We start from the raw sequence: 10,434 nt of genomic DNA on the forward strand, positions 1-10,434 counted from the left end.
TGAATACAGTTGTAGAGAGGGAGGAGTGTTGAGAAAAGGGGTCAAGACCAGGCTGGAGAAACCCACTGAAACAGCTTACCTTAAAAAAGGGAAACCAGCACAGGTCTGGTCTAGACCCACTGAACTTGGATATCAGTTTGGAGATCTGGGAAATCCATGGACCCTCTGGTAGTGGATCAGTACTTATCCCTAGTACATGAATGGACTATGGGAGCCCATTCTACAAGAGGGTTACTTTCTCAGCCTATAAATAGGGAGGAGGTTCTAGGCCCTGCTCCAAATGATATGAAAGGCTTTGAGGATCCCCTTGAAAGATACCACCCTCCCTGGGGAGCAGATAGAGGATGGGATAAGGCATTAGTGGTTCACATGGGAGGAGGGGAGGGAGAGGGAAATGGGAATGACACATAAAACAAGCTTGCTTCTAATTTAAAGAAAAAATAATTGAAGGAAAAAAAGAAACAGGAATGAATCTAGTTTGTCTTTGAAATCTAAGATGGAGGCAGACTAGTTCATAACTCTCTCTCCCTAATTCTGTAAAAGAAATGACCAGGTCTTGTAATATGAGTGCCTGTAAGTCTCTGATTTTTGTTTTCTTAAAACAGCTTCAGGAAAAATTTAAGCACTCCTGGTCACATTTCAAATGGACATAAATCATCTGCAACTTTTGTTTGTTTTTTCACGAGTTTACATGTAGTATCTTAATGAGGGGAATCAAAACAGGAGGAAGAAGACATAGAACTGTGGTTTTAAATATATACAATACTTAGCACAGCTATTGTAACACTAAGCTATGCAAAAGACAAATCACACATCTCTAAGGAAACAGAATCATTGGAACAAAACAGAAAACCTGAAGAAATTCTCAGATGATTAAAAAAAAAACATCAACAGAAAAAGTAAATGGCAAGCTCTCGCTAATCCATTGAACAAATTCTCTAGACCTAGCTTTATCCTGTTGTGAATGACACTGGTTTCTTATTGTAACATAATAGAGTAAAATCCATAAAGGACCCAATTAAAAATTTAAAGGAGGTCTTCCTCATTAGGCAGCAAGTAGCCTTTTTTAGGTAAGCTTTGATATGCAAACTAACACATCCCAGACAAGCTCACTTACCTAACACCTTTTGTCACTTCCATCCCTGTGCCCTATCTTTCTAAGACACACTTCTTCTAGTATGTTAATACAGATGCAGGATTCTGCTGGATGGACCTGGAAAAAAGGTTCTGGAGAGTCAGATGAATCATAAAGAACTTGTCAAAACATAGGGCTCTTTTTTTTATGTTTCCCCCCATAAAACTCACAGGAAACAAATTCCATTTTAAAAATGATGGCTGCACATTCTTCAACTCCATTTTCCTAACAAGGGATTCTAATACAGCCATAGCCTCTCAAAATTCACTGATTTTTTTGTGTAGCGGCTACAAATAAAGACCCCAGACACAAACATGTTTTCTGCTTTGCCTCACTCCCAAACAGCCACAGTTTCTCCTTTCTCAATTGTCTTCAAGCTTCTTTCTGAGTCATGCTTTCAAAATCTTACTTTAATGTAATTAAGAATAGAAAAACACAGCCTTAGACCATGGCAAAAATATCTCTGTGCAGACCACAATCCTGAAACAGGTAATTTAATATTACATTTTAAGTTTTTCCAGAAAAAGCAGTTCACCTATTGCTAAGTACTTAATAAAAACATGAGTTTAGATTATTTCTCCTAAATTCTGTAAACAGATTTTATCTTAATCTGAGTTATAATTAATATTTCAAAGAACTAATGTTGTAATTTTTAAAAGCAGTGCACAAGAGAAAGAAGCCATAAGACAGTGCTTGAGTGGAGGGGTTTTTTTGGGGGGGAAGTGAATGAGAAAAGGATGGAAGGGACAAGTGAGAGTGCCTTCTGGGGATAAGAGCAGCAGCAGAGAAGGGAGACACAGAAAGACAATGAGAGACAGAGAGAGACAGGCAGAGAAGTAGAGAACGAGAGAGAGGAGGGAAGGAGGGAGAGGGAGAGGGAGACAGAGACAGAGACAGAGAGAGAGAGAGAGAGAGAGAGAGAGAGAGAGAGAGAGAGATGACAGATGGGCAGGACCCTTTTAAAAGGGAACATAGTGAATGTGCACAGGTGGTGCTCTTAGTGTCTGCAGATGAAGGAAATATCCTTCCCGAACCACCAAGGGCAGACCAGTATACATGTCTGAATACTAACAATCTCACGTGTAGATTTTCTTCATTTCTTGCATCATGTCTATAGCCAAAAATTTTCATGTTTCTCCAAGTCAAATTCATCTTCATTAACTTTGAAGAAACCAATAGCTGTTTCTAGGAATCTGTTTTGACATGTGGCTCTTTATCTCTACTCAGTACCATGAATCTGACTTGCTCTGAGTCTTGGTAGTGAAATCCACATGTCTAGATTCATCCTCAGAGTTACTTTCTTTGCCTAGAAGTTCCACCTATCATTTTATGCCTAGGTATAGGCAATTGAGCTTTTTAATAAACCAAACACAACAATACATCATACAGTATATAAATGTTCCACAACAAAACATAAAGAAACATGTCAAGAATCACTGAAAGGTAAGATTTGTTAGTTGAAAAAAATGAACAGATTAACTGACACATAATTCAAATAAGAAAAAGAATGATAAACTAAAAATTTAGTAAAATTGACATGAAAAGTGAGACATCAAAACACCAATGATATCTCTGAAGGGAGAATCTCTATTCCTCAGAATGAGACCTATAGAGGCTATCTAGTACTAAGTAGTTATTCCTAAAAATTACACAAATGAATAACACTCAGTGAACTTGGTGGGTTTCATTTACATGTTTGCATGTATGTGCATTTGTAACAATAACAAAATGTAGAGATAGCATATGAATGTAAAAGAACTTAGATAGATGTAGAGAAAGGGGAACAATGAGAGATGGGAGGCATAAATAGTAGGGAACTGAAGGTTATCACAGTGTATTATATAGAATTAAAAAATGTTATACTGAAAAACATTAGTTTAAACAATAAATGATTATAAAACGGAGAAAAACTTTGGAGGTATATCTTTGTAATGGAAGAAAGTGGAAAAATTATGTGCCATCATAAGACTCTTCACTCAAAGAGGTAATCTTAAAAAATTACGATGAAACAAATCTAATAATTACAGTAATTCAATATAAGAATTAATAGCCCTTCATCTGGGATATAAATGCAAAGATCTCTTGATACGAACATGATATATTTACTGTTATCCAAGATTCTATGTTGTCTAAAAGTTAGTGGAATCAGTAAATCAGTTAGAAATGTTATGGAAAAAATCTATTTTACAATAAGATAATGACCAGCTATTTTATAGATTATTATAATAACTAGAAAAAGAATCAACCTCCAAAAATAGTTTCTTCAAAATCACAAGATCAGGGACTTTAGTTTTATCCATATGTACTGAAAATTCCTTTTGTATAATACACCGTGCTATGTAACATTAGCCAGAAATTAGTGCAAGTTGTTTTTGATGTCCAGTCAAACATGATAATAATTGTAAATATCAAGAGCCCATAAATCACAAAGAAGTATGATTTAGATTTGACATTTGGCTATTGATAGAATCAAGGAGACAAGTGAGAGGTCATGAAAAAAGACTTGCAACTAGAGCAAAATAAAATATCAAATTAAGGAAACAGAATTTAATTCAATACACAAGGATGCAGAATGCAGATTTGTAAGAAAAGGTGGGGTTGAAACTATATCTATCTGAAATATGAATATGTGCAATATATGATTTGATCTTGTAGTGTCATGATGTTACATATTTTATACAAAAATCAGTCTTCCAACAATTAAAATATAAACAATGATACACAGGCATTCTGTTATGTGTATACCAAGTAACCTGGTATCTAAAAAAAAAGAAAGAAACTGAAAATATCAAAGTCACATACACTTTACTTTCAGATAAAACAAAGGGATTTTAAAGGCAAATATCCATTTTGTACACATAAAGAAGTCAAGGTTCTTACAAACTTAATGAGATTTTTAAGGTTTTTCTACTAACCAGGTGCAGAACTGAACTGAATTCCAGGTCTTTAATTAAATGTCCAGAGACATTTGGAGATTCCAAATGATTACATGTTAGAAAGATTGCTGTAAAATGTCAAGGCTTGCCATTGCTTATTCCTTGCCACCATTCTCCTCTAAAGACTTTTGTCTTTAGCATTCATTAATTTGAGCTTTTTAAGTTCCTGTTTGATATATATTTTGCTATTGGGAAAAGTATTTAGTATTTATGTATCTTTCTAAATCTGAATGTGATGGAAAACAAAATGAGTCCCCTTATTGATGTCTCAACCCCAATGTCGAGTACAGATAAAGGAAATCTGTTCAGCAACATAGGTCCAATTACTAAACAGTAGGATGTGCCAAAGTTCTCTATGGCCTTGAAGTTTTTGGCTTACCCATGAAGGAAAATTAGCACATGGAATTGAAATGAAAAATTTCCCATATTCATACAAAATTCAGCAACATTAATTACAGAGAAAACTCTATTCATAGCTTATTTCAGGAGCAGTGATGTTATTTTTCACTCTGAATATACTGATTGTTATTCAATAACTTAGCTGGAATTTTCCCCTAACTGCACTTATCAACTAAGAGTGTTGCTTAGAAAATGAGTTTATAAGGTTAATTGCCATAACATTATGCAGAATACAAAACATGCAATGGTAGCAAAAACATTAGTCTGGGGGGACTATTTCAAAGGGATCAACTCTGATTAATTGTGACATTATATTTTTTAATTAGGAATGGCTCCTGTTCCAAACATTTGCTCTCTGTGAAAAAAGTACATGCCAAAATTCAGGATATTTTTTTAACTTACATTTTTTCAACTACAAAATTCTATTTTAATTTAATAATAGATCATTGTGATTTATTAAGAGATTTTTAACAATATAAATAGTGTCAATATAAATAGTGTACATACCTGTTTTCCTGAATGTTCATGTATGTTTAAGTCCATCATTTACTAAATCTGTTTTGAGTCTTTAAATAAACATTATTATTACTAGTATTGATATTATTATTATGTGTATGAGTTTTGCTTTTATGTACTTCTATATACCGCTTTCACATAGTGCCCATGGATGACAGGTGAATGTGTCAGATTCACTGGAATTATGATCATAACTGGTTGTGAGACACCAGGAAGATGCTGGGAATTGAACCTGGTTCTTCCATTAGAGCAACTAATACTCTCAAAAACTGAAGCATCTCACCAGATCTAACATATGTTTAACTTGTGACATTGATAAGTTGAAAAATTATTCTTCTAAGAACATTGATTTTTTATATGTGTATTCCTGCAATTTAATTAAGACACATGGTGCCTTGAAGATGATAAAATGAAAAACTGAAGACTTAAAAGAAGTGGTCATGCACAGAACTGTTTTCAACTTCAGCCTCTCAGATATTTGAAACTTAATTTCTACAAGCTAAAATCAACCTTTACATGTGTTTATTCTTGCAAAATGAATTAGATGAAAATAGAGACAAGAATTTGTTTTTGACATTTTATAGACTCAAAAAGAAATAGACAAATTGCTTGATGGCTGTAGTCCAGAAAGATTGGAGAAACATAAGCTCTGTCTACTCCTTCTACCTCTGTTATCACTCTTTTCCAAGTTCACTGGTATCCCCATGAAAGAACTGCTTCTCTGCAGCACCTGCGCCACAAGCAAGTCCAGGGTATCAGGAAAAGAAAGACAGGACGTCCAGCGTCTTTTACTAAGAGAATGCATGTGTTGCCTTTATTGCCAGGAGTGTGTGTGTGTGTGTGTGTGTGTGTGTGTGTGTGTGTGTGTGTGTTTATTGCAAGTGCTAAGAGGTCTCTTGTAGGAGGGAGCAGTCTTATATATACAGGCTTACAGCACAGTCATAAAACCCCAGGTGGAAGAGAGCGTGTTTCCTCCATGCTTCAAGCACTACATTGAATAGGAATTAAGAGAGAATACCCCTGTTTTCTTCCAAATCTTAGTGAGAATTCTAACTTGTTCTCCATGTACCATGATATTGGCTATAGGTTTGTCATATATAACTCTTATTAAATTAATGCATAATCCCTTCATCCCCATCCCTGCCCTCTCCATGAATGTTATAATGAAATGCCGGAGTTTTTCAAAGGCCTTTTCTGTGCCTAATCATGTGATTTTTGTTTTTGAGTAATATAGGACCAATAACAGTTACTTATTTTTACAAGTTGAAACATTTCTGCTTATCTCTAATGAAACTAGCATGGTGATTGTTTTAGTTATGGTTACTATTGCTGTGATCAAAAACCATGACCAAAAGCAAATTGGGGAGGTATGGGTTCTCCTTCTATATCACTATTCAACATCAAAGGAAGTCAGGCAGGAGCTAAAAAGGGCAGGAACCTGGAGACAGTAGCTGATTCAAAGACCACTGATGGATGTTGCTTACTCGTTTGATCTCCATGGCTTGCTCTGCTTGCTTTAACACAGCATGCAAAACCACAAGTCTAGGAATGGTCCCACACACTATAGGTTTGGCTCGTTGCAATCAATTACTAACTAACAAAATGATTATAGCTGAATCTTATGGAGGTATTTTTCTCAATTGAGTCTGATTCCTTTCAGAGAACTCTAGCTTGTTTCAAGTTGGCATAAAACATTCAAGAGCAGTGGGAACAAAATCTCTCTGAAATAGAAAATTTCTTTTTCTTTGGAGACATCTGACTTACTTGCCCCAAATTTGAAAACTGCAATTCTATCCCAAGTTCCTCAATTAAAATGAAAACTTTCTCACTCTAAACCTTAAATTCTTTCATAAGGAATGCCTCCCATTAGATGTACACCAGGCTTTGAAGGACCTAAAACAAATGTGTGTCCCATTTTCTGTGGCTAAATTCAAAGAAATCAAGAAAGACCTACAAAATGACAATCCTGGCAAGTATTTACAAACCTTCAAGCAAATTTGATTGCTATCTATCTAAAGGCAAGGAGTAGAACAAGACAATTTTTTTTGATATGAAGTCAAGATCCTTATCTCTCAAGGCTAGTTTTGTTTTAAAGATGTCTTCCTAGATATTAGACTAGCAACTTTTGCATGTTTCTTGGTTTCAGTTGCTTGAAGTAACCTTTTCTCATCATTTACTTTAAGTAGTATATACTCTGGGTGTTTTCTTTTCTTGTTTTGAAGCTCCAAAATGTAGCTCACATTTTCTTATCAAATCTGATAGTGTGTTTTTTTATTTGTGAATAAAAAAGCTAATATCCTGAGTCATTATTTAAAACTGCTCATTGAACTACTGCTTAAAACAATGGATTTGAGTAAAGTTTTCCATGTTAAATTATTTAAACGCGTGTGTGTGTGTGTTTGTGTGTGTGTGTGTGCGTGTGTGAAGAAAATGGAGAAAAAAATGTCACTAAGCTAGTTCCTGTAGCTATATCAAATCAAACCAGGCTATTGTTCTAATACACTCAGTTTTCTGCCCTACCTATTTGCTAGAGATTTTATAAATAAAATGACAGGCCTCAAAAAGAAATACTTTGTGTGGAAAAAAATCTGCAAAAGGAAGAAAACAGAAATTTTGAGAAGGGAGTCATGTTCAGCTGTCTAAAACCTACATAGATGGATGGAAGACAGAAAAGACAATCAGAGACAATTGGTTGATTAGACTGGAACCTTTGTTCACCTTGCTAGTTACCTTAATCATGATCTCAAGTTTCCAGATATAATGGTATACTTCAAAAATATTACAATGTAAAATTGTATTTTATGTGTAAATTTGCATTTGTATAATTCTGAGTCATTAGCAAAACCATATTAGTAAATAAAACTTTCAAAATTCTGATTCTTAATTCTTGTCTTAATAATCTAACAGAATTTAGAAATGTGAGTTAATAGAAAAAACAGAAAAAATTTCATCTATGTGGTGTACCATAAACACTGCCATAGTTATCTTGGCAGGAGCTTTGAGAAGGGGAGTTGTGTTTGAATATTACTTTGCAAAGGAAGCTGTTTACTGTTTGAGGAGAGGAACAGAAATAAAAGAGGAAACTTGATGGTCTAGAGACAGTGATTTATGACACAATATCATCATTTTAGCTTAGTGATGGGAAAGCCTCTGTTAGAGATATCAGTAAATAAGAAAGTATTTAAACATAAAGTTAATAGTCATCAAATGAAATAATTATTTTTAAGAATTCTCATTGAAACATTTTAACTTCAACAGATTAAGCGATATAAACTAGAATCCTTCAGTTAGAAAACACAATTTATCATTATCTCAGCATGTCACAGTCCCTGTAAGTGTATATCATGTTAGGTTAAAAATAAATGTTGTTACAATGTCTGTGATCCTAGCTAGTGTCTTCCCTTGTCCATGCATACTCTATTTTTTATTACCTGCTCATTTCTTTGTTTTTAATATGATTTTAATTGCCAAATTATTGAAATATGATTCTCTTATTACATTTTACATATTTTGCTCATGCCTTGTTCCTTCTATAGGCCTAAAATATTTTAGCATTGTAGTCATCCATATTTGTGTGAAAGCCATTTCTACCATGGCCTCTCTAGCTTTGGGTGCTTTCATTCATATTACACTCTTTGTATTGTTTCTTTCTCTATTGGTGACTCTACCGTTTTATTCCCGAACTAGTTCAGCACTTTTCCAATATATTTGTTTTCTTTTAATATGTGAAGTTTAATGTTAATTGTTATAAATTGATTCTGGTGATTTTTAACCTTAGACATCAAATTAGGTTTACAGCTAAAATTCTGGCTCATTATACTGTTAAGTAATCACAGACCCTGATCATAATTGAAGAAAAGCTGTCTCTGTGACAGCCAAATACCACTCAGTTTAAGGGCAGTATCTCTTAACTCATGTCTTATGAATGTGTTCTGTCATAGTCAAACAAACAGTCACAGAAACCTGTACACCTTCAGTTTCATCACAGATTCGGTCTTACAAGGCTAAGGTGCAGTTTTCCTGATAGGGTTCAGATCCCAGAATTGTATCTCAAAAGCAATGCATCCGCATTCTCAGTTTTACTCACACTAAGCTCCACAGAATAGATACTTTACTAAATTCTGTGTACCACCCCCTCACCATATAAAGGACAATATAGATGATAATTTTGCTGTAAATAACTCACTGAGCAGGCAATAAGTCATGGTCTTGTATTTTTTTTAATTGGAGGCTAATTCTATTTTAGCAGTTTTCCAGATATTCAGTTTTCTTTTTTAAAAGAGTTCCTTGTTTGATTACAGCTCTTTGTAAAGCACAGTCACTGACTGTCAAGAGAGCCACTTCTGAATCTCAGTTCCTTTACTGGGACAGTTAATATGTAAGTTTTGGTGGATACTCATAGAGCCACTTACAATCACGTTTTATATATATTCAGCAAGAGGTAATGAACATCACAGCTACCTACCAGTAGCTTTTTACTTCTTCCTAATAGTTTTTTCTTTATATTTTGTCTTCTTATCTAAATTCAAAGCTCTTTAAAAGCAAAGCCTGCATGTCCTGCAGGACCTACAACCGCTTTCCGTATCAAAGGTTTCTGCAGCTCAGTATGGAAAAGTCAATTTTCTTTGCTTATGTAAAAAGAAAAGAAAAACATGGAGAGAGGTGTGGCATAAGCTTTTAAAATAAAGGTAGGAACCAATATATTTACAAGTTTTATTACAATGAGATCATAGGAGGCCTTGTTTCTAAAGCCCCAAGATTCCATTTCCTTACTTTTTTATATATTTATTTTTTATTCTTCACTCTGCAGATAATTTCTTTCTAAAAATTGTAATTTTGGATCTCCAGTAGTTCCAGTAGCTTTTAGGTTTTTTTTTTTTTTTTTTTTTTTTTTTTAATCATTTTTTATTTTAATTTTAAATAGCTTGTTTCACATGTCAATCCCAGTTCCCTCTCCCTCCCCTCCTCCCGCACTCCCCTTCCACCCTCCCTCCCACCCTATTGCCAAATCCCTCCACATAGGGGATGTCTAGAGTCTATCATTTCACTCTTGGTAGGGTCAAGGCACTCCCCTAAGAGTCCAGGCTGAGAGAGCATCTCTCTTTGTGCCATAGGCACATGAAGACAGATTGTATACCAGGGATAGACACTGATCCACAGCTCAGAGCCCCATAGGTTGCCCAGGCCTTCTCACTGACACTCACATTTGGGGGTCCAGATCAGTCCCATTCTGGCCTCCCCACTGTCGGTCTGGGGTCCAAGAGCACTCCCCTGTTCAGATCAGCCGTCTCTGCTGGTTTTGCCAGCCCATTCCTTGCCAATTTGCTCATCACTCCTCTCTCTCTGTCACTGGGTTCCTTGGGTTCAGTTCAGTGCTTAGTTGTGTGTTTGCCTCTGCTTCCATCAGTCCCAGGATGAAGGCTCCCGGATAGTTATAGACATCAAGTT

The sequence above is a fragment of the Mesocricetus auratus genome, unplaced genomic scaffold, assembly GCF_017639785.1.
Source record: "Mesocricetus auratus isolate SY011 unplaced genomic scaffold, BCM_Maur_2.0 Super-Scaffold_100004, whole genome shotgun sequence".
Lineage (NCBI taxonomy): Eukaryota > Metazoa > Chordata > Mammalia > Rodentia > Cricetidae > Mesocricetus > Mesocricetus auratus.